At 45.0% G+C, this 19,095-nt stretch overlaps 66 non-coding genes and 1 pseudogene across 66 annotated transcripts; all 67 read right to left on the bottom strand.

Moving 5' to 3' along the window:
• Positions 1-148: 148 nt before the first annotated feature.
• On the bottom strand, positions 149-267 carry LOC128631482 (5S ribosomal RNA). The gene has a single exon (XR_008395651.1). It is a non-coding gene; the product is annotated as a 5S ribosomal RNA (ribosomal RNA).
• Positions 268-423: 156 nt separating this feature from the next.
• On the bottom strand, positions 424-542 carry LOC128631480 (5S ribosomal RNA). Its single transcript, XR_008395649.1, has one exon. It is a non-coding gene; the product is annotated as a 5S ribosomal RNA (ribosomal RNA).
• Positions 543-698: 156 nt separating this feature from the next.
• Positions 699-817, bottom strand: LOC128631479 (5S ribosomal RNA). Its single transcript, XR_008395648.1, has one exon. It is a non-coding gene; the product is annotated as a 5S ribosomal RNA (ribosomal RNA).
• Positions 818-981: 164 nt separating this feature from the next.
• Positions 982-1,100, bottom strand: LOC128631478 (5S ribosomal RNA). The gene has a single exon (XR_008395647.1). It is a non-coding gene; the product is annotated as a 5S ribosomal RNA (ribosomal RNA).
• A 156-nt stretch (positions 1,101-1,256) lies between these two features.
• Positions 1,257-1,375, bottom strand: LOC128631477 (5S ribosomal RNA). Its single transcript, XR_008395646.1, has one exon. It is a non-coding gene; the product is annotated as a 5S ribosomal RNA (ribosomal RNA).
• A 168-nt stretch (positions 1,376-1,543) lies between these two features.
• Positions 1,544-1,662, bottom strand: LOC128631476 (5S ribosomal RNA). The gene has a single exon (XR_008395645.1). It is a non-coding gene; the product is annotated as a 5S ribosomal RNA (ribosomal RNA).
• Positions 1,663-1,836: 174 nt separating this feature from the next.
• LOC128631475 (5S ribosomal RNA) lies at positions 1,837-1,955 on the bottom strand. The gene has a single exon (XR_008395644.1). It is a non-coding gene; the product is annotated as a 5S ribosomal RNA (ribosomal RNA).
• Positions 1,956-2,111: 156 nt separating this feature from the next.
• LOC128631474 (5S ribosomal RNA) lies at positions 2,112-2,230 on the bottom strand. Its single transcript, XR_008395643.1, has one exon. It is a non-coding gene; the product is annotated as a 5S ribosomal RNA (ribosomal RNA).
• A 170-nt stretch (positions 2,231-2,400) lies between these two features.
• Positions 2,401-2,519, bottom strand: LOC128631473 (5S ribosomal RNA). The gene has a single exon (XR_008395642.1). It is a non-coding gene; the product is annotated as a 5S ribosomal RNA (ribosomal RNA).
• A 160-nt stretch (positions 2,520-2,679) lies between these two features.
• On the bottom strand, positions 2,680-2,798 carry LOC128631472 (5S ribosomal RNA). Its single transcript, XR_008395641.1, has one exon. It is a non-coding gene; the product is annotated as a 5S ribosomal RNA (ribosomal RNA).
• Positions 2,799-2,966: 168 nt separating this feature from the next.
• LOC128631471 (5S ribosomal RNA) lies at positions 2,967-3,085 on the bottom strand. The gene has a single exon (XR_008395640.1). It is a non-coding gene; the product is annotated as a 5S ribosomal RNA (ribosomal RNA).
• Positions 3,086-3,237: 152 nt separating this feature from the next.
• On the bottom strand, positions 3,238-3,356 carry LOC128631469 (5S ribosomal RNA). The gene has a single exon (XR_008395638.1). It is a non-coding gene; the product is annotated as a 5S ribosomal RNA (ribosomal RNA).
• A 160-nt stretch (positions 3,357-3,516) lies between these two features.
• On the bottom strand, positions 3,517-3,635 carry LOC128631468 (5S ribosomal RNA). The gene has a single exon (XR_008395637.1). It is a non-coding gene; the product is annotated as a 5S ribosomal RNA (ribosomal RNA).
• A 168-nt stretch (positions 3,636-3,803) lies between these two features.
• On the bottom strand, positions 3,804-3,922 carry LOC128631467 (5S ribosomal RNA). The gene has a single exon (XR_008395636.1). It is a non-coding gene; the product is annotated as a 5S ribosomal RNA (ribosomal RNA).
• Positions 3,923-4,086: 164 nt separating this feature from the next.
• On the bottom strand, positions 4,087-4,205 carry LOC128631466 (5S ribosomal RNA). The gene has a single exon (XR_008395635.1). It is a non-coding gene; the product is annotated as a 5S ribosomal RNA (ribosomal RNA).
• Positions 4,206-4,373: 168 nt separating this feature from the next.
• On the bottom strand, positions 4,374-4,492 carry LOC128631465 (5S ribosomal RNA). The gene has a single exon (XR_008395634.1). It is a non-coding gene; the product is annotated as a 5S ribosomal RNA (ribosomal RNA).
• A 156-nt stretch (positions 4,493-4,648) lies between these two features.
• On the bottom strand, positions 4,649-4,767 carry LOC128631792 (5S ribosomal RNA). The gene has a single exon (XR_008395935.1). It is a non-coding gene; the product is annotated as a 5S ribosomal RNA (ribosomal RNA).
• A 167-nt stretch (positions 4,768-4,934) lies between these two features.
• On the bottom strand, positions 4,935-5,053 carry LOC128631791 (5S ribosomal RNA). Its single transcript, XR_008395934.1, has one exon. It is a non-coding gene; the product is annotated as a 5S ribosomal RNA (ribosomal RNA).
• Positions 5,054-5,213: 160 nt separating this feature from the next.
• On the bottom strand, positions 5,214-5,332 carry LOC128631790 (5S ribosomal RNA). The gene has a single exon (XR_008395933.1). It is a non-coding gene; the product is annotated as a 5S ribosomal RNA (ribosomal RNA).
• A 168-nt stretch (positions 5,333-5,500) lies between these two features.
• On the bottom strand, positions 5,501-5,619 carry LOC128631789 (5S ribosomal RNA). The gene has a single exon (XR_008395932.1). It is a non-coding gene; the product is annotated as a 5S ribosomal RNA (ribosomal RNA).
• Positions 5,620-5,789: 170 nt separating this feature from the next.
• Positions 5,790-5,908, bottom strand: LOC128631788 (5S ribosomal RNA). The gene has a single exon (XR_008395931.1). It is a non-coding gene; the product is annotated as a 5S ribosomal RNA (ribosomal RNA).
• A 156-nt stretch (positions 5,909-6,064) lies between these two features.
• LOC128631786 (5S ribosomal RNA) lies at positions 6,065-6,183 on the bottom strand. Its single transcript, XR_008395929.1, has one exon. It is a non-coding gene; the product is annotated as a 5S ribosomal RNA (ribosomal RNA).
• Positions 6,184-6,347: 164 nt separating this feature from the next.
• LOC128631785 (5S ribosomal RNA) lies at positions 6,348-6,466 on the bottom strand. Its single transcript, XR_008395928.1, has one exon. It is a non-coding gene; the product is annotated as a 5S ribosomal RNA (ribosomal RNA).
• A 156-nt stretch (positions 6,467-6,622) lies between these two features.
• Positions 6,623-6,741, bottom strand: LOC128631784 (5S ribosomal RNA). The gene has a single exon (XR_008395927.1). It is a non-coding gene; the product is annotated as a 5S ribosomal RNA (ribosomal RNA).
• A 154-nt stretch (positions 6,742-6,895) lies between these two features.
• On the bottom strand, positions 6,896-7,014 carry LOC128631783 (5S ribosomal RNA). The gene has a single exon (XR_008395926.1). It is a non-coding gene; the product is annotated as a 5S ribosomal RNA (ribosomal RNA).
• A 160-nt stretch (positions 7,015-7,174) lies between these two features.
• LOC128631782 (5S ribosomal RNA) lies at positions 7,175-7,293 on the bottom strand. Its single transcript, XR_008395925.1, has one exon. It is a non-coding gene; the product is annotated as a 5S ribosomal RNA (ribosomal RNA).
• A 165-nt stretch (positions 7,294-7,458) lies between these two features.
• LOC128631781 (5S ribosomal RNA) lies at positions 7,459-7,577 on the bottom strand. Its single transcript, XR_008395924.1, has one exon. It is a non-coding gene; the product is annotated as a 5S ribosomal RNA (ribosomal RNA).
• A 160-nt stretch (positions 7,578-7,737) lies between these two features.
• LOC128631780 (5S ribosomal RNA) lies at positions 7,738-7,856 on the bottom strand. Its single transcript, XR_008395923.1, has one exon. It is a non-coding gene; the product is annotated as a 5S ribosomal RNA (ribosomal RNA).
• Positions 7,857-8,026: 170 nt separating this feature from the next.
• LOC128631779 (5S ribosomal RNA) lies at positions 8,027-8,145 on the bottom strand. Its single transcript, XR_008395922.1, has one exon. It is a non-coding gene; the product is annotated as a 5S ribosomal RNA (ribosomal RNA).
• A 160-nt stretch (positions 8,146-8,305) lies between these two features.
• On the bottom strand, positions 8,306-8,424 carry LOC128631778 (5S ribosomal RNA). The gene has a single exon (XR_008395921.1). It is a non-coding gene; the product is annotated as a 5S ribosomal RNA (ribosomal RNA).
• A 164-nt stretch (positions 8,425-8,588) lies between these two features.
• On the bottom strand, positions 8,589-8,707 carry LOC128631777 (5S ribosomal RNA). Its single transcript, XR_008395920.1, has one exon. It is a non-coding gene; the product is annotated as a 5S ribosomal RNA (ribosomal RNA).
• A 189-nt stretch (positions 8,708-8,896) lies between these two features.
• Positions 8,897-9,015, bottom strand: LOC128631775 (5S ribosomal RNA). The gene has a single exon (XR_008395918.1). It is a non-coding gene; the product is annotated as a 5S ribosomal RNA (ribosomal RNA).
• A 156-nt stretch (positions 9,016-9,171) lies between these two features.
• On the bottom strand, positions 9,172-9,290 carry LOC128631774 (5S ribosomal RNA). Its single transcript, XR_008395917.1, has one exon. It is a non-coding gene; the product is annotated as a 5S ribosomal RNA (ribosomal RNA).
• Positions 9,291-9,458: 168 nt separating this feature from the next.
• LOC128631769 (5S ribosomal RNA) lies at positions 9,459-9,577 on the bottom strand. The gene has a single exon (XR_008395916.1). It is a non-coding gene; the product is annotated as a 5S ribosomal RNA (ribosomal RNA).
• Positions 9,578-9,737: 160 nt separating this feature from the next.
• On the bottom strand, positions 9,738-9,856 carry LOC128631758 (5S ribosomal RNA). Its single transcript, XR_008395915.1, has one exon. It is a non-coding gene; the product is annotated as a 5S ribosomal RNA (ribosomal RNA).
• A 168-nt stretch (positions 9,857-10,024) lies between these two features.
• Positions 10,025-10,143, bottom strand: LOC128631747 (5S ribosomal RNA). The gene has a single exon (XR_008395914.1). It is a non-coding gene; the product is annotated as a 5S ribosomal RNA (ribosomal RNA).
• A 179-nt stretch (positions 10,144-10,322) lies between these two features.
• Positions 10,323-10,441, bottom strand: LOC128631736 (5S ribosomal RNA). The gene has a single exon (XR_008395905.1). It is a non-coding gene; the product is annotated as a 5S ribosomal RNA (ribosomal RNA).
• A 156-nt stretch (positions 10,442-10,597) lies between these two features.
• On the bottom strand, positions 10,598-10,716 carry LOC128631725 (5S ribosomal RNA). Its single transcript, XR_008395894.1, has one exon. It is a non-coding gene; the product is annotated as a 5S ribosomal RNA (ribosomal RNA).
• A 172-nt stretch (positions 10,717-10,888) lies between these two features.
• LOC128631714 (5S ribosomal RNA) lies at positions 10,889-11,007 on the bottom strand. Its single transcript, XR_008395883.1, has one exon. It is a non-coding gene; the product is annotated as a 5S ribosomal RNA (ribosomal RNA).
• A 160-nt stretch (positions 11,008-11,167) lies between these two features.
• Positions 11,168-11,286, bottom strand: LOC128631703 (5S ribosomal RNA). The gene has a single exon (XR_008395872.1). It is a non-coding gene; the product is annotated as a 5S ribosomal RNA (ribosomal RNA).
• A 152-nt stretch (positions 11,287-11,438) lies between these two features.
• Positions 11,439-11,557, bottom strand: LOC128631692 (5S ribosomal RNA). Its single transcript, XR_008395861.1, has one exon. It is a non-coding gene; the product is annotated as a 5S ribosomal RNA (ribosomal RNA).
• A 164-nt stretch (positions 11,558-11,721) lies between these two features.
• On the bottom strand, positions 11,722-11,840 carry LOC128631680 (5S ribosomal RNA). The gene has a single exon (XR_008395849.1). It is a non-coding gene; the product is annotated as a 5S ribosomal RNA (ribosomal RNA).
• A 156-nt stretch (positions 11,841-11,996) lies between these two features.
• Positions 11,997-12,115, bottom strand: LOC128631669 (5S ribosomal RNA). Its single transcript, XR_008395838.1, has one exon. It is a non-coding gene; the product is annotated as a 5S ribosomal RNA (ribosomal RNA).
• A 170-nt stretch (positions 12,116-12,285) lies between these two features.
• LOC128631658 (5S ribosomal RNA) lies at positions 12,286-12,404 on the bottom strand. Its single transcript, XR_008395827.1, has one exon. It is a non-coding gene; the product is annotated as a 5S ribosomal RNA (ribosomal RNA).
• Positions 12,405-12,575: 171 nt separating this feature from the next.
• LOC128631647 (5S ribosomal RNA) lies at positions 12,576-12,694 on the bottom strand. The gene has a single exon (XR_008395816.1). It is a non-coding gene; the product is annotated as a 5S ribosomal RNA (ribosomal RNA).
• A 156-nt stretch (positions 12,695-12,850) lies between these two features.
• On the bottom strand, positions 12,851-12,969 carry LOC128631636 (5S ribosomal RNA). Its single transcript, XR_008395805.1, has one exon. It is a non-coding gene; the product is annotated as a 5S ribosomal RNA (ribosomal RNA).
• Positions 12,970-13,137: 168 nt separating this feature from the next.
• On the bottom strand, positions 13,138-13,256 carry LOC128631625 (5S ribosomal RNA). Its single transcript, XR_008395794.1, has one exon. It is a non-coding gene; the product is annotated as a 5S ribosomal RNA (ribosomal RNA).
• Positions 13,257-13,416: 160 nt separating this feature from the next.
• On the bottom strand, positions 13,417-13,535 carry LOC128631614 (5S ribosomal RNA). Its single transcript, XR_008395783.1, has one exon. It is a non-coding gene; the product is annotated as a 5S ribosomal RNA (ribosomal RNA).
• A 168-nt stretch (positions 13,536-13,703) lies between these two features.
• LOC128631603 (5S ribosomal RNA) lies at positions 13,704-13,822 on the bottom strand. Its single transcript, XR_008395772.1, has one exon. It is a non-coding gene; the product is annotated as a 5S ribosomal RNA (ribosomal RNA).
• A 162-nt stretch (positions 13,823-13,984) lies between these two features.
• Positions 13,985-14,103, bottom strand: LOC128631592 (5S ribosomal RNA). Its single transcript, XR_008395761.1, has one exon. It is a non-coding gene; the product is annotated as a 5S ribosomal RNA (ribosomal RNA).
• Positions 14,104-14,267: 164 nt separating this feature from the next.
• On the bottom strand, positions 14,268-14,386 carry LOC128631581 (5S ribosomal RNA). Its single transcript, XR_008395750.1, has one exon. It is a non-coding gene; the product is annotated as a 5S ribosomal RNA (ribosomal RNA).
• Positions 14,387-14,546: 160 nt separating this feature from the next.
• Positions 14,547-14,665, bottom strand: LOC128631569 (5S ribosomal RNA). The gene has a single exon (XR_008395738.1). It is a non-coding gene; the product is annotated as a 5S ribosomal RNA (ribosomal RNA).
• A 156-nt stretch (positions 14,666-14,821) lies between these two features.
• Positions 14,822-14,940, bottom strand: LOC128631558 (5S ribosomal RNA). The gene has a single exon (XR_008395727.1). It is a non-coding gene; the product is annotated as a 5S ribosomal RNA (ribosomal RNA).
• Positions 14,941-15,106: 166 nt separating this feature from the next.
• Positions 15,107-15,225, bottom strand: LOC128631547 (5S ribosomal RNA). The gene has a single exon (XR_008395716.1). It is a non-coding gene; the product is annotated as a 5S ribosomal RNA (ribosomal RNA).
• A 160-nt stretch (positions 15,226-15,385) lies between these two features.
• On the bottom strand, positions 15,386-15,504 carry LOC128631536 (5S ribosomal RNA). Its single transcript, XR_008395705.1, has one exon. It is a non-coding gene; the product is annotated as a 5S ribosomal RNA (ribosomal RNA).
• Positions 15,505-15,671: 167 nt separating this feature from the next.
• On the bottom strand, positions 15,672-15,790 carry LOC128631525 (5S ribosomal RNA). The gene has a single exon (XR_008395694.1). It is a non-coding gene; the product is annotated as a 5S ribosomal RNA (ribosomal RNA).
• Positions 15,791-15,950: 160 nt separating this feature from the next.
• Positions 15,951-16,069, bottom strand: LOC128631514 (5S ribosomal RNA). The gene has a single exon (XR_008395683.1). It is a non-coding gene; the product is annotated as a 5S ribosomal RNA (ribosomal RNA).
• Positions 16,070-16,235: 166 nt separating this feature from the next.
• LOC128631503 (5S ribosomal RNA) lies at positions 16,236-16,354 on the bottom strand. The gene has a single exon (XR_008395672.1). It is a non-coding gene; the product is annotated as a 5S ribosomal RNA (ribosomal RNA).
• Positions 16,355-16,510: 156 nt separating this feature from the next.
• LOC128631492 (5S ribosomal RNA) lies at positions 16,511-16,629 on the bottom strand. The gene has a single exon (XR_008395661.1). It is a non-coding gene; the product is annotated as a 5S ribosomal RNA (ribosomal RNA).
• Positions 16,630-16,785: 156 nt separating this feature from the next.
• Positions 16,786-16,904, bottom strand: LOC128631481 (5S ribosomal RNA). The gene has a single exon (XR_008395650.1). It is a non-coding gene; the product is annotated as a 5S ribosomal RNA (ribosomal RNA).
• A 170-nt stretch (positions 16,905-17,074) lies between these two features.
• LOC128631470 (5S ribosomal RNA) lies at positions 17,075-17,193 on the bottom strand. Its single transcript, XR_008395639.1, has one exon. It is a non-coding gene; the product is annotated as a 5S ribosomal RNA (ribosomal RNA).
• Positions 17,194-17,353: 160 nt separating this feature from the next.
• LOC128631787 (5S ribosomal RNA) lies at positions 17,354-17,472 on the bottom strand. Its single transcript, XR_008395930.1, has one exon. It is a non-coding gene; the product is annotated as a 5S ribosomal RNA (ribosomal RNA).
• Positions 17,473-17,645: 173 nt separating this feature from the next.
• LOC128631776 (5S ribosomal RNA) lies at positions 17,646-17,764 on the bottom strand. Its single transcript, XR_008395919.1, has one exon. It is a non-coding gene; the product is annotated as a 5S ribosomal RNA (ribosomal RNA).
• A 159-nt stretch (positions 17,765-17,923) lies between these two features.
• On the bottom strand, positions 17,924-18,041 carry LOC128631748 (uncharacterized; annotated as a pseudogene).
• Positions 18,042-18,205: 164 nt separating this feature from the next.
• Positions 18,206-18,324, bottom strand: LOC128631686 (5S ribosomal RNA). Its single transcript, XR_008395855.1, has one exon. It is a non-coding gene; the product is annotated as a 5S ribosomal RNA (ribosomal RNA).
• A 175-nt stretch (positions 18,325-18,499) lies between these two features.
• LOC128631575 (5S ribosomal RNA) lies at positions 18,500-18,618 on the bottom strand. Its single transcript, XR_008395744.1, has one exon. It is a non-coding gene; the product is annotated as a 5S ribosomal RNA (ribosomal RNA).
• A 155-nt stretch (positions 18,619-18,773) lies between these two features.
• Positions 18,774-18,892, bottom strand: LOC128631464 (5S ribosomal RNA). The gene has a single exon (XR_008395633.1). It is a non-coding gene; the product is annotated as a 5S ribosomal RNA (ribosomal RNA).
• Between the last annotated feature and the right edge of the window lie 203 nt (positions 18,893-19,095).

Below are 19,095 nucleotides of genomic sequence, written 5' to 3'. Positions count from 1 at the left end.
GCCTATTTAAATAGTGTAATCAAAAGACTGACTGACTGACTGACTGACTGACTGATTGATTGATTGGGTCCCCTTCAAACCTGTGTCCAACCTTTATCCCAAAACAGGATGTTGTGCAGAGGCCATGAAAACACTGATCCAAATAAAAAGCTTACAGCACCTAGTATTCCCATTCAGTCTCCCAACCGAGTACTAACCAGGCCCAACTCTGCTTTGCTTCCGAGTTCAGATGAGATCAGGCTTTTTCAGAGTGGTATGGCCGTAAGCGAAAGCTGACCCCAAATGGGGCCTATTTAAATAGTGTAATCAAAAGACTGACTGACTGATTGATTGATTGATTGGGTCCCCTTCAAACCTGTGTCCAACCTTTATCCCAAAACAGGATGTTGTGCAGAGGCCATGAAAACACTGATCCAAATAAAAAGCTTACAGCACCTAGTATTCCCATTCAGTCTCCCAACCGAGTACTAACCAGGCCCAACTCTGCTTTGCTTCCGAGTTCAGATGAGATCAGGCTTTTTCAGAGTGGTATGGCCGTAAGCGAAAGCTGACCCCAAATGGGGCCTATTTAAATAGTGTAATCAAAAGACTGACTGACTGACTGATTGATTGATTGGGTCCCCTTCAAACCTGTGTCCAACCTTTATCCCAAAACAGGATGTTGTGCAGAGGCCATGAAAACACTGATCCAAATAAAAAGCTTACAGCACCTAGTATTCCCATTCAGTCTCCCAACCGAGTACTAACCAGGCCCAACTCTGCTTTGCTTCCGAGTTCAGATGAGATCAGGCTTTTTCAGAGTGGTATGGCCGTAAGCGAAAGCTGACCCCAAATGGGGCCTATTTAAATAGTGTAATCAAAAGACTGACTGACTGACTGACTGACTGATTGATTGATTGGGTCCCCTTCAAACCTGTGTCCAACCTTTATCCCAAAACAGGATGTTGTGCAGAGGCCATGAAAACACTGATCCAAATAAAAAGCTTACAGCACCTAGTATTCCCATTCAGTCTCCCAACCGAGTACTAACCAGGCCCAACTCTGCTTTGCTTCCGAGTTCAGATGAGATCAGGCTTTTTCAGAGTGGTATGGCCGTAAGCGAAAGCTGACCCCAAATGGGGCCTATTTAAATAGTGTAATCAAAAGACTGACTGACTGACTGATTGATTGATTGGGTCCCCTTCAAACCTGTGTCCAACCTTTATCCCAAAACAGGATGTTGTGCAGAGGCCATGAAAACACTGATCCAAATAAAAAGCTTACAGCACCTAGTATTCCCATTCAGTCTCCCAACCGAGTACTAACCAGGCCCAACTCTGCTTTGCTTCCGAGTTCAGATGAGATCAGGCTTTTTCAGAGTGGTATGGCCGTAAGCGAAAGCTGACCCCAAATGGGGCCTATTTAAATAGTGTAATCAAAAAACTGACTGACTGACTGACTGACTGACTGATTGATTGATTGGGTCCCCTTCAAACCTGTGTCCAACCTTTATCCCAAAACAGGATGTTGTGCAGAGGCCATGAAAACACTGATCCAAATAAAAAGCTTACAGCACCTAGTATTCCCATTCAGTCTCCCAACCGAGTACTAACCAGGCCCAACTCTGCTTTGCTTCCGAGTTCAGATGAGATCAGGCTTTTTCAGAGTGGTATGGCCGTAAGCGAAAGCTGACCCCAAATGGGGCCTATTTAAATAGTGTAATCAAAAACTGACTGACTGACTGACTGACTGACTGATGATTGATTGATTGATTGGGTCCCCTTCAAACCTGTGTCCAACCTTTATCCCAAAACAGGATGTTGTGCAGAGGCCATGAAAACACTGATCCAAATAAAAAGCTTACAGCACCTAGTATTCCCATTCAGTCTCCCAACCGAGTACTAACCAGGCCCAACTCTGCTTTGCTTCCGAGTTCAGATGAGATCAGGCTTTTTCAGAGTGGTATGGCCGTAAGCGAAAGCTGACCCCAAATGGGGCCTATTTAAATAGTGTAATCAAAAGACTGACTGACTGATTGATTGATTGATTGGGTCCCCTTCAAACCTGTGTCCAACCTTTATCCCAAAACAGGATGTTGTGCAGAGGCCATGAAAACACTGATCCAAATAAAAAGCTTACAGCACCTAGTATTCCCATTCAGTCTCCCAACCGAGTACTAACCAGGCCCAACTCTGCTTTGCTTCCGAGTTCAGATGAGATCAGGCTTTTTCAGAGTGGTATGGCCGTAAGCGAAAGCTGACCCCAAATGGGGCCTATTTAAATAGTGTAATCAAAACTGACTGACTGACTGACTGACTGACTGACTGATTGATTGATTGGGTCCCCTTCAAACCTGTGTCCAACCTTTATCCCAAAACAGGATGTTGTGCAGAGGCCATGAAAACACTGATCCAAATAAAAAGCTTACAGCACCTAGTATTCCCATTCAGTCTCCCAACCGAGTACTAACCAGGCCCAACTCTGCTTTGCTTCCGAGTTCAGATGAGATCAGGCTTTTTCAGAGTGGTATGGCCGTAAGCGAAAGCTGACCCCAAATGGGGCCTATTTAAATAGTGTAATCAAAAGACTGACTGACTGACTGATTGATTGATTGATTGGGTCCCCTTCAAACCTGTGTCCAACCTTTATCCCAAAACAGGATGTTGTGCAGAGGCCATGAAAACACTGATCCAAATAAAAAGCTTACAGCACCTAGTATTCCCATTCAGTCTCCCAACCGAGTACTAACCAGGCCCAACTCTGCTTTGCTTCCGAGTTCAGATGAGATCAGGCTTTTTCAGAGTGGTATGGCCGTAAGCGAAAGCTGACCCCAAATGGGGCCTATTTAAATAGTGTAATCAAAAGACTGACTGACTGACTGACTGACTGACTGATTGATTGATTGGGTCCCCTTCAAACCTGTGTCCAACCTTTATCCCAAAACAGGATGTTGTGCAGAGGCCATGAAAACACTGATCCAAATAAAAAGCTTACAGCACCTAGTATTCCCATTCAGTCTCCCAACCGAGTACTAACCAGGCCCAACTCTGCTTTGCTTCCGAGTTCAGATGAGATCAGGCTTTTTCAGAGTGGTATGGCCGTAAGCGAAAGCTGACCCCAAATGGGGCCTATTTAAATAGTGTAATCAAAAGACTGACTGACTGATTGATTGATTGGGTCCCCTTCAAACCTGTGTCCAACCTTTATCCCAAAACAGGATGTTGTGCAGAGGCCATGAAAACACTGATCCAAATAAAAAGCTTACAGCACCTAGTATTCCCATTCAGTCTCCCAACCGAGTACTAACCAGGCCCAACTCTGCTTTGCTTCCGAGTTCAGATGAGATCAGGCTTTTTCAGAGTGGTATGGCCGTAAGCGAAAGCTGACCCCAAATGGGGCCTATTTAAATAGTGTAATCAAAAGACTGACTGACTGACTGACTGATTGATTGATTGGGTCCCCTTCAAACCTGTGTCCAACCTTTATCCCAAAACAGGATGTTGTGCAGAGGCCATGAAAACACTGATCCAAATAAAAAGCTTACAGCACCTAGTATTCCCATTCAGTCTCCCAACCGAGTACTAACCAGGCCCAACTCTGCTTTGCTTCCGAGTTCAGATGAGATCAGGCTTTTTCAGAGTGGTATGGCCGTAAGCGAAAGCTGACCCCAAATGGGGCCTATTTAAATAGTGTAATCAAAAGACTGACTGACTGACTGACTGACTGACTGATTGATTGATTGGGTCCCCTTCAAACCTGTGTCCAACCTTTATCCCAAAACAGGATGTTGTGCAGAGGCCATGAAAACACTGATCCAAATAAAAAGCTTACAGCACCTAGTATTCCCATTCAGTCTCCCAACCGAGTACTAACCAGGCCCAACTCTGCTTTGCTTCCGAGTTCAGATGAGATCAGGCTTTTTCAGAGTGGTATGGCCGTAAGCGAAAGCTGACCCCAAATGGGGCCTATTTAAATAGTGTAATCAAAAGACTGACTGACTGACTGACTGACTGATTGATTGATTGGGTCCCCTTCAAACCTGTGTCCAACCTTTATCCCAAAACAGGATGTTGTGCAGAGGCCATGAAAACACTGATCCAAATAAAAAGCTTACAGCACCTAGTATTCCCATTCAGTCTCCCAACCGAGTACTAACCAGGCCCAACTCTGCTTTGCTTCCGAGTTCAGATGAGATCAGGCTTTTTCAGAGTGGTATGGCCGTAAGCGAAAGCTGACCCCAAATGGGGCCTATTTAAATAGTGTAATCAAAAGACTGACTGACTGACTGACTGACTGATTGATTGATTGATTGGGTCCCCTTCAAACCTGTGTCCAACCTTTATCCCAAAACAGGATGTTGTGCAGAGGCCATGAAAACACTGATCCAAATAAAAAGCTTACAGCACCTAGTATTCCCATTCAGTCTCCCAACCGAGTACTAACCAGGCCCAACTCTGCTTTGCTTCCGAGTTCAGATGAGATCAGGCTTTTTCAGAGTGGTATGGCCGTAAGCGAAAGCTGACCCCAAATGGGGCCTATTTAAATAGTGTAATCAAAAGACTGACTGACTGATTGATTGATTGATTGGGTCCCCTTCAAACCTGTGTCCAACCTTTATCCCAAAACAGGATGTTGTGCAGAGGCCATGAAAACACTGATCCAAATAAAAAGCTTACAGCACCTAGTATTCCCATTCAGTCTCCCAACCGAGTACTAACCAGGCCCAACTCTGCTTTGCTTCCGAGTTCAGATGAGATCAGGCTTTTTCAGAGTGGTATGGCCGTAAGCGAAAGCTGACCCCAAATGGGGCCTATTTAAATAGTGTAATCAAAAGACTGACTGACTGACTGACTGACTGATGATTGATTGATTGGGTCCCCTTCAAACCTGTGTCCAACCTTTATCCCAAAACAGGATGTTGTGCAGAGGCCATGAAAACACTGATCCAAATAAAAAGCTTACAGCACCTAGTATTCCCATTCAGTCTCCCAACCGAGTACTAACCAGGCCCAACTCTGCTTTGCTTCCGAGTTCAGATGAGATCAGGCTTTTTCAGAGTGGTATGGCCGTAAGCGAAAGCTGACCCCAAATGGGGCCTATTTAAATAGTGTAATCAAAAGACTGACTGACTGATTGACTGATTGATTGATTGGGTCCCCTTCAAACCTGTGTCCAACCTTTATCCCAAAACAGGATGTTGTGCAGAGGCCATGAAAACACTGATCCAAATAAAAAGCTTACAGCACCTAGTATTCCCATTCAGTCTCCCAACCGAGTACTAACCAGGCCCAACTCTGCTTTGCTTCCGAGTTCAGATGAGATCAGGCTTTTTCAGAGTGGTATGGCCGTAAGCGAAAGCTGACCCCAAATGGGGCCTATTTAAATAGTGTAATCAAAAGACTGACTGACTGACTGACTGACTGACTGATTGATTGATTGGGTCCCCTTCAAACCTGTGTCCAACCTTTATCCCAAAACAGGATGTTGTGCAGAGGCCATGAAAACACTGATCCAAATAAAAAGCTTACAGCACCTAGTATTCCCATTCAGTCTCCCAACCGAGTACTAACCAGGCCCAACTCTGCTTTGCTTCCGAGTTCAGATGAGATCAGGCTTTTTCAGAGTGGTATGGCCGTAAGCGAAAGCTGACCCCAAATGGGGCCTATTTAAATAGTGTAATCAAAAGACTGAGACTGACTGACTGACTGATTGATTGATTGATTGATTGGGTCCCCTTCAAACCTGTGTCCAACCTTTATCCCAAAACAGGATGTTGTGCAGAGGCCATGAAAACACTGATCCAAATAAAAAGCTTACAGCACCTAGTATTCCCATTCAGTCTCCCAACCGAGTACTAACCAGGCCCAACTCTGCTTTGCTTCCGAGTTCAGATGAGATCAGGCTTTTTCAGAGTGGTATGGCCGTAAGCGAAAGCTGACCCCAAATGGGGCCTATTTAAATAGTGTAATCAAAAGACTGACTGACTGATTGATTGATTGATTGGGTCCCCTTCAAACCTGTGTCCAACCTTTATCCCAAAACAGGATGTTGTGCAGAGGCCATGAAAACACTGATCCAAATAAAAAGCTTACAGCACCTAGTATTCCCATTCAGTCTCCCAACCGAGTACTAACCAGGCCCAACTCTGCTTTGCTTCCGAGTTCAGATGAGATCAGGCTTTTTCAGAGTGGTATGGCCGTAAGCGAAAGCTGACCCCAAATGGGGCCTATTTAAATAGTGTAATCAAAAGACTGACTGACTGACTGACTGACTGATTGATTGATTGGGTCCCCTTCAAACCTGTGTCCAACCTTTATCCCAAAACAGGATGTTGTGCAGAGGCCATGAAAACACTGATCCAAATAAAAAGCTTACAGCACCTAGTATTCCCATTCAGTCTCCCAACCGAGTACTAACCAGGCCCAACTCTGCTTTGCTTCCGAGTTCAGATGAGATCAGGCTTTTTCAGAGTGGTATGGCCGTAAGCGAAAGCTGACCCCAAATGGGGCCTATTTAAATAGTGTAATCAAAAGACTGACTGACTGATTGATTGATTGATTGGGTCCCCTTCAAACCTGTGTCCAACCTTTATCCCAAAACAGGATGTTGTGCAGAGGCCATGAAAACACTGATCCAAATAAAAAGCTTACAGCACCTAGTATTCCCATTCAGTCTCCCAACCGAGTACTAACCAGGCCCAACTCTGCTTTGCTTCCGAGTTCAGATGAGATCAGGCTTTTTCAGAGTGGTATGGCCGTAAGCGAAAGCTGACCCCAAATGGGGCCTATTTAAATAGTGTAATCAAAACTGACTGACTGACTGATTGATTGATTGGGTCCCCTTCAAACCTGTGTCCAACCTTTATCCCAAAACAGGATGTTGTGCAGAGGCCATGAAAACACTGATCCAAATAAAAAGCTTACAGCACCTAGTATTCCCATTCAGTCTCCCAACCGAGTACTAACCAGGCCCAACTCTGCTTTGCTTCCGAGTTCAGATGAGATCAGGCTTTTTCAGAGTGGTATGGCCGTAAGCGAAAGCTGACCCCAAATGGGGCCTATTTAAATAGTGTAATCAAAAGACTGACTGACTGACTGACTGATTGATTGATTGGGTCCCCTTCAAACCTGTGTCCAACCTTTATCCCAAAACAGGATGTTGTGCAGAGGCCATGAAAACACTGATCCAAATAAAAAGCTTACAGCACCTAGTATTCCCATTCAGTCTCCCAACCGAGTACTAACCAGGCCCAACTCTGCTTTGCTTCCGAGTTCAGATGAGATCAGGCTTTTTCAGAGTGGTATGGCCGTAAGCGAAAGCTGACCCCAAATGGGGCCTATTTAAATAGTGTAATCAAAAGACTGACTGACTGACTGACTGACTGATTGATTGATTTGGGTCCCCTTCAAACCTGTGTCCAACCTTTATCCCAAAACAGGATGTTGTGCAGAGGCCATGAAAACACTGATCCAAATAAAAAGCTTACAGCACCTAGTATTCCCATTCAGTCTCCCAACCGAGTACTAACCAGGCCCAACTCTGCTTTGCTTCCGAGTTCAGATGAGATCAGGCTTTTTCAGAGTGGTATGGCCGTAAGCGAAAGCTGACCCCAAATGGGGCCTATTTAAATAGTGTAATCAAAAGACTGACTGACTGACTGATTGATTGATTGATTGGGTCCCCTTCAAACCTGTGTCCAACCTTTATCCCAAAACAGGATGTTGTGCAGAGGCCATGAAAACACTGATCCAAATAAAAAGCTTACAGCACCTAGTATTCCCATTCAGTCTCCCAACCGAGTACTAACCAGGCCCAACTCTGCTTTGCTTCCGAGTTCAGATGAGATCAGGCTTTTTCAGAGTGGTATGGCCGTAAGCGAAAGCTGACCCCAAATGGGGCCTATTTAAATAGTGTAATCAAAAACTGACTGACTGACTGACTGACTGATGACTGATTGATTGATTGGGTCCCCTTCAAACCTGTGTCCAACCTTTATCCCAAAACAGGATGTTGTGCAGAGGCCATGAAAACACTGATCCAAATAAAAAGCTTACAGCACCTAGTATTCCCATTCAGTCTCCCAACCGAGTACTAACCAGGCCCAACTCTGCTTTGCTTCCGAGTTCAGATGAGATCAGGCTTTTTCAGAGTGGTATGGCCGTAAGCGAAAGCTGACCCCAAATGGGGCCTATTTAAATAGTGTAATCAAAAGACTGACTGACTGACTGATTGATTGATTGATTGGGTCCCCTTCAAACCTGTGTCCAACCTTTATCCCAAAACAGGATGTTGTGCAGAGGCCATGAAAACACTGATCCAAATAAAAAGCTTACAGCACCTAGTATTCCCATTCAGTCTCCCAACCGAGTACTAACCAGGCCCAACTCTGCTTTGCTTCCGAGTTCAGATGAGATCAGGCTTTTTCAGAGTGGTATGGCCGTAAGCGAAAGCTGACCCCAAATGGGGCCTATTTAAATAGTGTAATCAAAAGACTGACTGACTGACTGACTGACTGATTGATTGATTGGGTCCCCTTCAAACCTGTGTCCAACCTTTATCCCAAAACAGGATGTTGTGCAGAGGCCATGAAAACACTGATCCAAATAAAAAGCTTACAGCACCTAGTATTCCCATTCAGTCTCCCAACCGAGTACTAACCAGGCCCAACTCTGCTTTGCTTCCGAGTTCAGATGAGATCAGGCTTTTTCAGAGTGGTATGGCCGTAAGCGAAAGCTGACCCCAAATGGGGCCTATAAATAGTGTAATCAAAAGTGACTAATGACTGACTGACTGACTGACTGACTGACTGACTGATGATGATTGATTGATTGATTGGGTCCCCTTCAAACCTGTGTCCAACCTTTATCCCAAAACAGGATGTTGTGCAGAGGCCATGAAAACACTGATCCAAATAAAAAGCTTACAGCACCTAGTATTCCCATTCAGTCTCCCAACCGAGTACTAACCAGGCCCAACTCTGCTTTGCTTCCGAGTTCAGATGAGATCAGGCTTTTTCAGAGTGGTATGGCCGTAAGCGAAAGCTGACCCCAAATGGGGCCTATTTAAATAGTGTAATCAAAAGACTGACTGACTGATTGATTGATTGATTGGGTCCCCTTCAAACCTGTGTCCAACCTTTATCCCAAAACAGGATGTTGTGCAGAGGCCATGAAAACACTGATCCAAATAAAAAGCTTACAGCACCTAGTATTCCCATTCAGTCTCCCAACCGAGTACTAACCAGGCCCAACTCTGCTTTGCTTCCGAGTTCAGATGAGATCAGGCTTTTTCAGAGTGGTATGGCCGTAAGCGAAAGCTGACCCCAAATGGGGCCTATTTAAATAGTGTAATCAAAAGACTGACTGACTGACTGACTGACTGACTGATTGATTGATTGGGTCCCCTTCAAACCTGTGTCCAACCTTTATCCCAAAACAGGATGTTGTGCAGAGGCCATGAAAACACTGATCCAAATAAAAAGCTTACAGCACCTAGTATTCCCATTCAGTCTCCCAACCGAGTACTAACCAGGCCCAACTCTGCTTTGCTTCCGAGTTCAGATGAGATCAGGCTTTTTCAGAGTGGTATGGCCGTAAGCGAAAGCTGACCCCAAATGGGGCCTATTTAAATAGTGTAATCAAAAGACTGACTGACTGATTGATTGATTGATTGATTGGGTCCCCTTCAAACCTGTGTCCAACCTTTATCCCAAAACAGGATGTTGTGCAGAGGCCATGAAAACACTGATCCAAATAAAAAGCTTACAGCACCTAGTATTCCCATTCAGTCTCCCAACCGAGTACTAACCAGGCCCAACTCTGCTTTGCTTCCGAGTTCAGATGAGATCAGGCTTTTTCAGAGTGGTATGGCCGTAAGCGAAAGCTGACCCCAAATGGGGCCTATTTAAATAGTGTAATCAAAAGACTGACTGACTGACTGACTGACTGACTGATTGATTGATTGGGTCCCCTTCAAACCTGTGTCCAACCTTTATCCCAAAACAGGATGTTGTGCAGAGGCCATGAAAACACTGATCCAAATAAAAAGCTTACAGCACCTAGTATTCCCATTCAGTCTCCCAACCGAGTACTAACCAGGCCCAACTCTGCTTTGCTTCCGAGTTCAGATGAGATCAGGCTTTTTCAGAGTGGTATGGCCGTAAGCGAAAGCTGACCCCAAATGGGGCCTATTTAAATAGTGTAATCAAAAGACTGACTGCTGACTGACTGACTGACTGACTGATTGATTGATTGATTGATTGGGTCCCCTTCAAACCTGTGTCCAACCTTTATCCCAAAACAGGATGTTGTGCAGAGGCCATGAAAACACTGATCCAAATAAAAAGCTTACAGCACCTAGTATTCCCATTCAGTCTCCCAACCGAGTACTAACCAGGCCCAACTCTGCTTTGCTTCCGAGTTCAGATGAGATCAGGCTTTTTCAGAGTGGTATGGCCGTAAGCGAAAGCTGACCCCAAATGGGGCCTATTTAAATAGTGTAATCAAAAGACTGACTGACTGATTGATTGATTGATTGGGTCCCCTTCAAACCTGTGTCCAACCTTTATCCCAAAACAGGATGTTGTGCAGAGGCCATGAAAACACTGATCCAAATAAAAAGCTTACAGCACCTAGTATTCCCATTCAGTCTCCCAACCGAGTACTAACCAGGCCCAACTCTGCTTTGCTTCCGAGTTCAGATGAGATCAGGCTTTTTCAGAGTGGTATGGCCGTAAGCGAAAGCTGACCCCAAATGGGGCCTATTTAAATAGTGTAATCAAAAGACTGACTGACTGACTGACTGACTGACTGACTGATTGATTGATTGGGTCCCCTTCAAACCTGTGTCCAACCTTTATCCCAAAACAGGATGTTGTGCAGAGGCCATGAAAACACTGATCCAAATAAAAAGCTTACAGCACCTAGTATTCCCATTCAGTCTCCCAACCGAGTACTAACCAGGCCCAACTCTGCTTTGCTTCCGAGTTCAGATGAGATCAGGCTTTTTCAGAGTGGTATGGCCGTAAGCGAAAGCTGACCCCAAATGGGGCCTATTTAAATAGTGTAATCAAAAGACTGACTGACTGACTGACTGATTGATTGATTGGGTCCCCTTCAAACCTGTGTCCAACCTTTATCCCAAAACAGGATGTTGTGCAGAGGCCATGAAAACACTGATCCAAATAAAAAGCTTACAGCACCTAGTATTCCCATTCAGTCTCCCAACCGAGTACTAACCAGGCCCAACTCTGCTTTGCTTCCGAGTTCAGATGAGATCAGGCTTTTTCAGAGTGGTATGGCCGTAAGCGAAAGCTGACCCCAAATGGGGCCTATTTAAATAGTGTAATCAAAAGACTGACTGACTGATTGATTGATTGGGTCCCCTTCAAACCTGTGTCCAACCTTTATCCCAAAACAGGATGTTGTGCAGAGGCCATGAAAACACTGATCCAAATAAAAAGCTTACAGCACCTAGTATTCCCATTCAGTCTCCCAACCGAGTACTAACCAGGCCCAACTCTGCTTTGCTTCCGAGTTCAGATGAGATCAGGCTTTTTCAGAGTGGTATGGCCGTAAGCGAAAGCTGACCCCAAATGGGGCCTATTTAAATAGTGTAATCAAAAGACTGACTGACTGACTGACTGACTGATTGATTGATTGGGTCCCCTTCAAACCTGTGTCCAACCTTTATCCCAAAACAGGATGTTGTGCAGAGGCCATGAAAACACTGATCCAAATAAAAAGCTTACAGCACCTAGTATTCCCATTCAGTCTCCCAACCGAGTACTAACCAGGCCCAACTCTGCTTTGCTTCCGAGTTCAGATGAGATCAGGCTTTTTCAGAGTGGTATGGCCGTAAGCGAAAGCTGACCCCAAATGGGGCCTATTTAAATAGTGTAATCAAAAGACTGACTGACTGATTGATTGATTGATTGGGTCCCCTTCAAACCTGTGTCCAACCTTTATCCCAAAACAGGATGTTGTGCAGAGGCCATGAAAACACTGATCCAAATAAAAAGCTTACAGCACCTAGTATTCCCATTCAGTCTCCCAACCGAGTACTAACCAGGCCCAACTCTGCTTTGCTTCCGAGTTCAGATGAGATCAGGCTTTTTCAGAGTGGTATGGCCGTAAGCGAAAGCTGACCCCAAATGGGGCCTATTTAAATAGTGTAATCAAAAACTGACTGACTGACTGACTGACTGATGACTGATTGATTGATTGGGTCCCCTTCAAACCTGTGTCCAACCTTTATCCCAAAACAGGATGTTGTGCAGAGGCCATGAAAACACTGATCCAAATAAAAAGCTTACAGCACCTAGTATTCCCATTCAGTCTCCCAACCGAGTACTAACCAGGCCCAACTCTGCTTTGCTTCCGAGTTCAGATGAGATCAGGCTTTTTCAGAGTGGTATGGCCGTAAGCGAAAGCTGACCCCAAATGGGGCCTATTTAAATAGTGTAATCAAAAACTGACTGACTGACTGACTGACTGATTGATTGATTGATTGATTGGGTCCCCTTCAAACCTGTGTCCAACCTTTATCCCAAAACAGGATGTTGTGCAGAGGCCATGAAAACACTGATCCAAATAAAAAGCTTACAGCACCTAGTATTCCCATTCAGTCTCCCAACCGAGTACTAACCAGGCCCAACTCTGCTTTGCTTCCGAGTTCAGATGAGATCAGGCTTTTTCAGAGTGGTATGGCCGTAAGCGAAAGCTGACCCCAAATGGGGCCTATTTAAATAGTGTAATCAAAAGACTGACTGACTGATTGATTGATTGATTGGGTCCCCTTCAAACCTGTGTCCAACCTTTATCCCAAAACAGGATGTTGTGCAGAGGCCATGAAAACACTGATCCAAATAAAAAGCTTACAGCACCTAGTATTCCCATTCAGTCTCCCAACCGAGTACTAACCAGGCCCAACTCTGCTTTGCTTCCGAGTTCAGATGAGATCAGGCTTTTTCAGAGTGGTATGGCCGTAAGCGAAAGCTGACCCCAAATGGGGCCTATTTAAATAGTGTAATCAAAAGACTGACTGACTGACTGACTGACTGATTGATTGATTGATTGGGTCCCCTTCAAACCTGTGTCCAACCTTTATCCCAAAACAGGATGTTGTGCAGAGGCCATGAAAACACTGATCCAAATAAAAAGCTTACAGCACCTAGTATTCCCATTCAGTCTCCCAACCGAGTACTAACCAGGCCCAACTCTGCTTTGCTTCCGAGTTCAGATGAGATCAGGCTTTTTCAGAGTGGTATGGCCGTAAGCGAAAGCTGACCCCAAATGGGGCCTATTTAAATAGTGTAATCAAAAGACTGACTGACTGACTGATTGATTGATTGATTGGGTCCCCTTCAAACCTGTGTCCAACCTTTATCCCAAAACAGGATGTTGTGCAGAGGCCATGAAAACACTGATCCAAATAAAAAGCTTACAGCACCTAGTATTCCCATTCAGTCTCCCAACCGAGTACTAACCAGGCCCAACTCTGCTTTGCTTCCGAGTTCAGATGAGATCAGGCTTTTTCAGAGTGGTATGGCCGTAAGCGAAAGCTGACCCCAAATGGGGCCTATTTAAATAGTGTAATCAAAAGACTGACTGACTGACTGACTGACTGACTGATTGATTGATTGGGTCCCCTTCAAACCTGTGTCCAACCTTTATCCCAAAACAGGATGTTGTGCAGAGGCCATGAAAACACTGATCCAAATAAAAAGCTTACAGCACCTAGTATTCCCATTCAGTCTCCCAACCGAGTACTAACCAGGCCCAACTCTGCTTTGCTTCCGAGTTCAGATGAGATCAGGCTTTTTCAGAGTGGTATGGCCGTAAGCGAAAGCTGACCCCAAATGGGCCTATTTAAATAGTGTAATCAAAGACTGACTGACTGACTGACTGACTGATTGATTGATTGGGTCCCCTTCAAACCTGTGTCCAACCTTTATCCCAAAACAGGATGTTGTGCAGAGGCCATGAAAACACTGATCCAAATAAAAAGCTTACAGCACCTAGTATTCCCATTCAGTCTCCCAACCGAGTACTAACCAGGCCCAACTCTGCTTTGCTTCCGAGTTCAGATGAGATCAGGCTTTTTCAGAGTGGTATGGCCGTAAGCGAAAGCTGACCCCAAATGGGGCCTATTTAAATAGTGTAATCAAAAGACTGACTGACTGACTGACTGACTGATTGATTGATTGGGTCCCCTTCAAACCTGTGTCCAACCTTTATCCCAAAACAGGATGTTGTGCAGAGGCCATGAAAACACTGATCCAAATAAAAAGCTTACAGCACCTAGTATTCCCATTCAGTCTCCCAACCGAGTACTAACCAGGCCCAACTCTGCTTTGCTTCCGAGTTCAGATGAGATCAGGCTTTTTCAGAGTGGTATGGCCGTAAGCGAAAGCTGACCCCAAATGGGGCCTATTTAAATAGTGTAATCAAAAGACTGACTGACTGACTGATTGATTGATTGATTGGGTCCCCTTCAAACCTGTGTCCAACCTTTATCCCAAAACAGGATGTTGTGCAGAGGCCATGAAAACACTGATCCAAATAAAAAGCTTACAGCACCTAGTATTCCCATTCAGTCTCCCAACCGAGTACTAACCAGGCCCAACTCTGCTTTGCTTCCGAGTTCAGATGAGATCAGGCTTTTTCAGAGTGGTATGGCCGTAAGCGAAAGCTGACCCCAAATGGGGCCTATTTAAATAGTGTAATCAAAAGACTGACTGACTGATTGATTGATTGATTGGGTCCCCTTCAAACCTGTGTCCAACCTTTATCCCAAAACAGGATGTTGTGCAGAGGCCATGAAAACACTGATCCAAATAAAAAGCTTACAGCACCTAGTATTCCCATTCAGTCTCCCAACCGAGTACTAACCAGGCCCAACTCTGCTTTGCTTCCGAGTTCAGATGAGATCAGGCTTTTTCAGAGTGGTATGGCCGTAAGCGAAAGCTGACCCCAAATGGGGCCTATTTAAATAGTGTAATCAAGACTGACTGACTGACTGACTGACTGACTGATTGATTGATTGGGTCCCCTTCAAACCTGTGTCCAACCTTTATCCCAAAACAGGATGTTGTGCAGAGGCCATGAAAACACTGATCCAAATAAAAAGCTTACAGCACCTAGTATTCCCATTCAGTCTCCCAACCGAGTACTAACCAGGCCCAACTCTGCTTTGCTTCCGAGTTCAGATGAGATCAGGCTTTTTCAGAGTGGTATGGCCGTAAGCGAAAGCTGACCCCAAATGGGGCCTATTTAAATAGTGTAATCAAAAGACTGACTGACTGACTGACTGATTGATTGATTGGGTCCCCTTCAAACCTGTGTCCAACCTTTATCCCAAAACAGGATGTTGTGCAGAGGCCATGAAAACACTGATCCAAATAAAAAGCTTACAGCACCTAGTATTCCCATTCAGTCTCCCAACCGAGTACTAACCAGGCCCAACTCTGCTTTGCTTCCGAGTTCAGATGAGATCAGGCTTTTTCAGAGTGGTATGGCCGTAAGCGAAAGCTGACCCCAAATGGGGCCTATTTAAATAGTGTAATCAAAAGACTGACTGACTGATGACTGACTGACTGATTGATTGATTGGGTCCCCTTCAAACCTGTGTCCAACCTTTATCCCAAAACAGGATGTTGTGCAGAGGCCATGAAAACACTGATCCAAATAAAAAGCTTACAGCACCTAGTATTCCCATTCAGTCTCCCAACCGAGTACTAACCAGGCCCAACTCTGCTTTGCTTCCGAGTTCAGATGAGATCAGGCTTTTTCAGAGTGGTATGGCCGTAAGCGAAAGCTGACCCCAAATGGGGCCTATTTAAATAGTGTAATCAAAAGACTGACTGACTGATTGATTGATTGATTGATTGGGTCCCCTTCAAACCTGTGTCCAACCTTTATCCCAAAACAGGATGTTGTGCAGAGGCCATGAAAACACTGATCCAAATAAAAAGCTTACAGCACCTAGTATTCCCATTCAGTCTCCCAACCGAGTACTAACCAGGCCCAACTCTGCTTTGCTTCCGAGTTCAGATGAGATCAGGCTTTTTCAGAGTGGTATGGCCGTAAGCGAAAGCTGACCCCAAATGGGGCCTATTTAAATAGTGTAATCAAAAGACTGACTGATGACTGACTGACTGACTGATTGATTGATTGGGTCCCCTTCAAACCTGTGTCCAACCTTTATCCCAAAACAGGATGTTGTGCAGAGGCCATGAAAACACTGATCCAATAAAAAGCTTACAGCACCTAGTATTCCCATTCAGTCTCCCAACCGAGTACTAACCAGGCCCAACTCTGCTTTGCTTCCGAGTTCAGATGAGATCAGGCTTTTTCAGAGTGGTATGGCCGTAAGCGAAAGCTGACCCCAAATGGGGCCTATTTAAATAGTGTAATCAAAAGACTGACTGACTGATTGATTGATTGATTGGGTCCCCTTCAAACCTGTGTCCAACCTTTATCCCAAAACAGGATGTTGTGCAGAGGCCATGAAAACACTGATCCAAATAAAAAGCTTACAGCACCTAGTATTCCCATTCAGTCTCCCAACCGAGTACTAACCAGGCCCAACTCTGCTTTGCTTCCGAGTTCAGATGAGATCAGGCTTTTTCAGAGTGGTATGGCCGTAAGCGAAAGCTGACCCCAAATGGGGCCTATTTAAATAGTGTAATCAAAAGACTGACTGACTGATTGATTGATTGATTGGGTCCCCTTCAAACCTGTGTCCAACCTTTATCCCAAAACAGGATGTTGTGCAGAGGCCATGAAAACACTGATCCAAATAAAAAGCTTACAGCACCTAGTATTCCCATTCAGTCTCCCAACCGAGTACTAACCAGGCCCAACTCTGCTTTGCTTCCGAGTTCAGATGAGATCAGGCTTTTTCAGAGTGGTATGGCCGTAAGCGAAAGCTGACCCCAAATGGGGCCTATTTAAATAGTGTAATCAAAAGACTGACTGACTGACTGACTGACGACTGATGATTGATTGATTGGGTCCCCTTCAAACCTGTGTCCAACCTTTATCCCAAAACAGGATGTTGTGCAGAGGCCATGAAAACACTGATCCAAATAAAAAGCTTACAGCACCTAGTATTCCCATTCAGTCTCCCAACCGAGTACTAACCAGGCCCAACTCTGCTTTGCTTCCGAGTTCAGATGAGATCAGGCTTTTTCAGAGTGGTATGGCCGTAAGCGAAAGCTGACCCCAAATGGGGCCTATTTAAATAGTGTAATCAAAAGACTGACTGACTGACTGACTGATTGATTGATTGGGTCCCCTTCAAACCTGTGTCCAACCTTTATCCCAAAACAGGATGTTGTGCAGAGGCCATGAAAACACTGATCCAAATAAAAAGCTTACAGCACCTAGTATTCCCATTCAGTCTCCCAACCGAGTACTAACCAGGCCCAACTCTGCTTTGCTTCCGAGTTCAGATGAGATCAGGCTTTTTCAGAGTGGTATGGCCGTAAGCGAAAGCTGACCCCAAATGGGGCCTATTTAAATAGTGTAATCAAAACTGACTGACTGATGACTGACTGACTGACTGATTGATTGATTGATTGGGTCCCCTTCAAACCTGTGTCCAACCTTTATCCCAAAACAGGATGTTGTGCAGAGGCCATGAAAACACTGATCCAAATAAAAAGCTTACAGCACCTAGTATTCCCATTCAGTCTCCCAACCGAGTACTAACCAGGCCCAACTCTGCTTTGCTTCCGAGTTCAGATGAGATCAGGCTTTTTCAGAGTGGTATGGCCGTAAGCGAAAGCTGACCCCAAATGGGGCCTATTTAAATAGTGTAATCAAAAGACTGACTGACTGACTGATGATTGATTGATTGGGTCCCCTTCAAACCTGTGTCCAACCTTTATCCCAAAACAGGATGTTGTGCAGAGGCCATGAAAACACTGATCCAAATAAAAAGCTTACAGCACCTAGTATTCCCATTCAGTCTCCCAACGAGTACTAACCAGGCCCAACTCTGCTTTGCTTCCGAGTTCAGATGAGATCAGGCTTTTTCAGAGTGGTATGGCCGTAAGCGAAAGCTGACCCCAAATGGGGCCTATTTAAATAGTGTAATCAAAAGACTGACTGACTGACTGACTGACTGACTGATTGATTGGGTCCCCTTCAAACCTGTGTCCAACCTTTATCCCAAAACAGGATGTTGTGCAGAGGCCATGAAAACACTGATCCAAATAAAAAGCTTACAGCACCTAGTATTCCCATTCAGTCTCCCAACCGAGTACTAACCAGGCCCAACTCTGCTTTGCTTCCGAGTTCAGATGAGATCAGGCTTTTTCAGAGTGGTATGGCCGTAAGCGAAAGCTGACCCCAAATGGGGCCTATTTAAATAGTGTAATCAAAAGACTGACTGACTGACTGACTGACTGATTGATGATTGATTGATTGATTGGGTCCCCTTCAAACCTGTGTCCAACCTTTATCCCAAAACAGGATGTTGTGCAGAGGCCATGAAAACACTGATCCAAATAAAAAGCTTACAGCACCTAGTATTCCCATTCAGTCTCCCAACCGAGTACTAACCAGGCCCAACTCTGCTTTGCTTCCGAGTTCAGATGAGATCAGGCTTTTTCAGAGTGGTATGGCCGTAAGCGAAAGCTGACCCCAAATGGGGCCTATTTAAATAGTGTAATCAAAAGACTGACTGACTGATTGATTGATTGATTGGGTCCCCTTCAAACCTGTGTCCAACCTTTATCCCAAAACAGGATGTTGTGCAGAGGCCATGAAAACACTGATCCAAATAAAAGCTTACAGCACCTAGTATTCCCATTCAGTCTCCCAACCGAGTACTAACCAGGCCCAACTCTGCTTTGCTTCCGAGTTCAGATGAGATCAGGCTTTTTCAGAGTGGTATGGCCGTAAGCGAAAGCTGACCCCAAATGGGGCCTATTTAAATAGTGTAATCAAAAGACTGACTGACTGACTGACTGACTGACTGACTGATTGATTGATTGGGTCCCCTTCAAACCTGTGTCCAACCTTTATCCAAAAAACAGGATGTTGTGCAGAGGCCATGAAAACACTGATCCAAATAAAAGCTTACAGCACCTGTATTCCCATTCAGTCT

The sequence above is a fragment of the Ictalurus punctatus genome, unplaced genomic scaffold (genome assembly GCF_001660625.3).
Source record: "Ictalurus punctatus breed USDA103 unplaced genomic scaffold, Coco_2.0 tig00006879, whole genome shotgun sequence".
NCBI lineage: Eukaryota > Metazoa > Chordata > Actinopteri > Siluriformes > Ictaluridae > Ictalurus > Ictalurus punctatus.
Note: the sequence above shows the minus strand (reverse complement) of the source record. Positions and strands in the feature narration are given on the sequence as shown.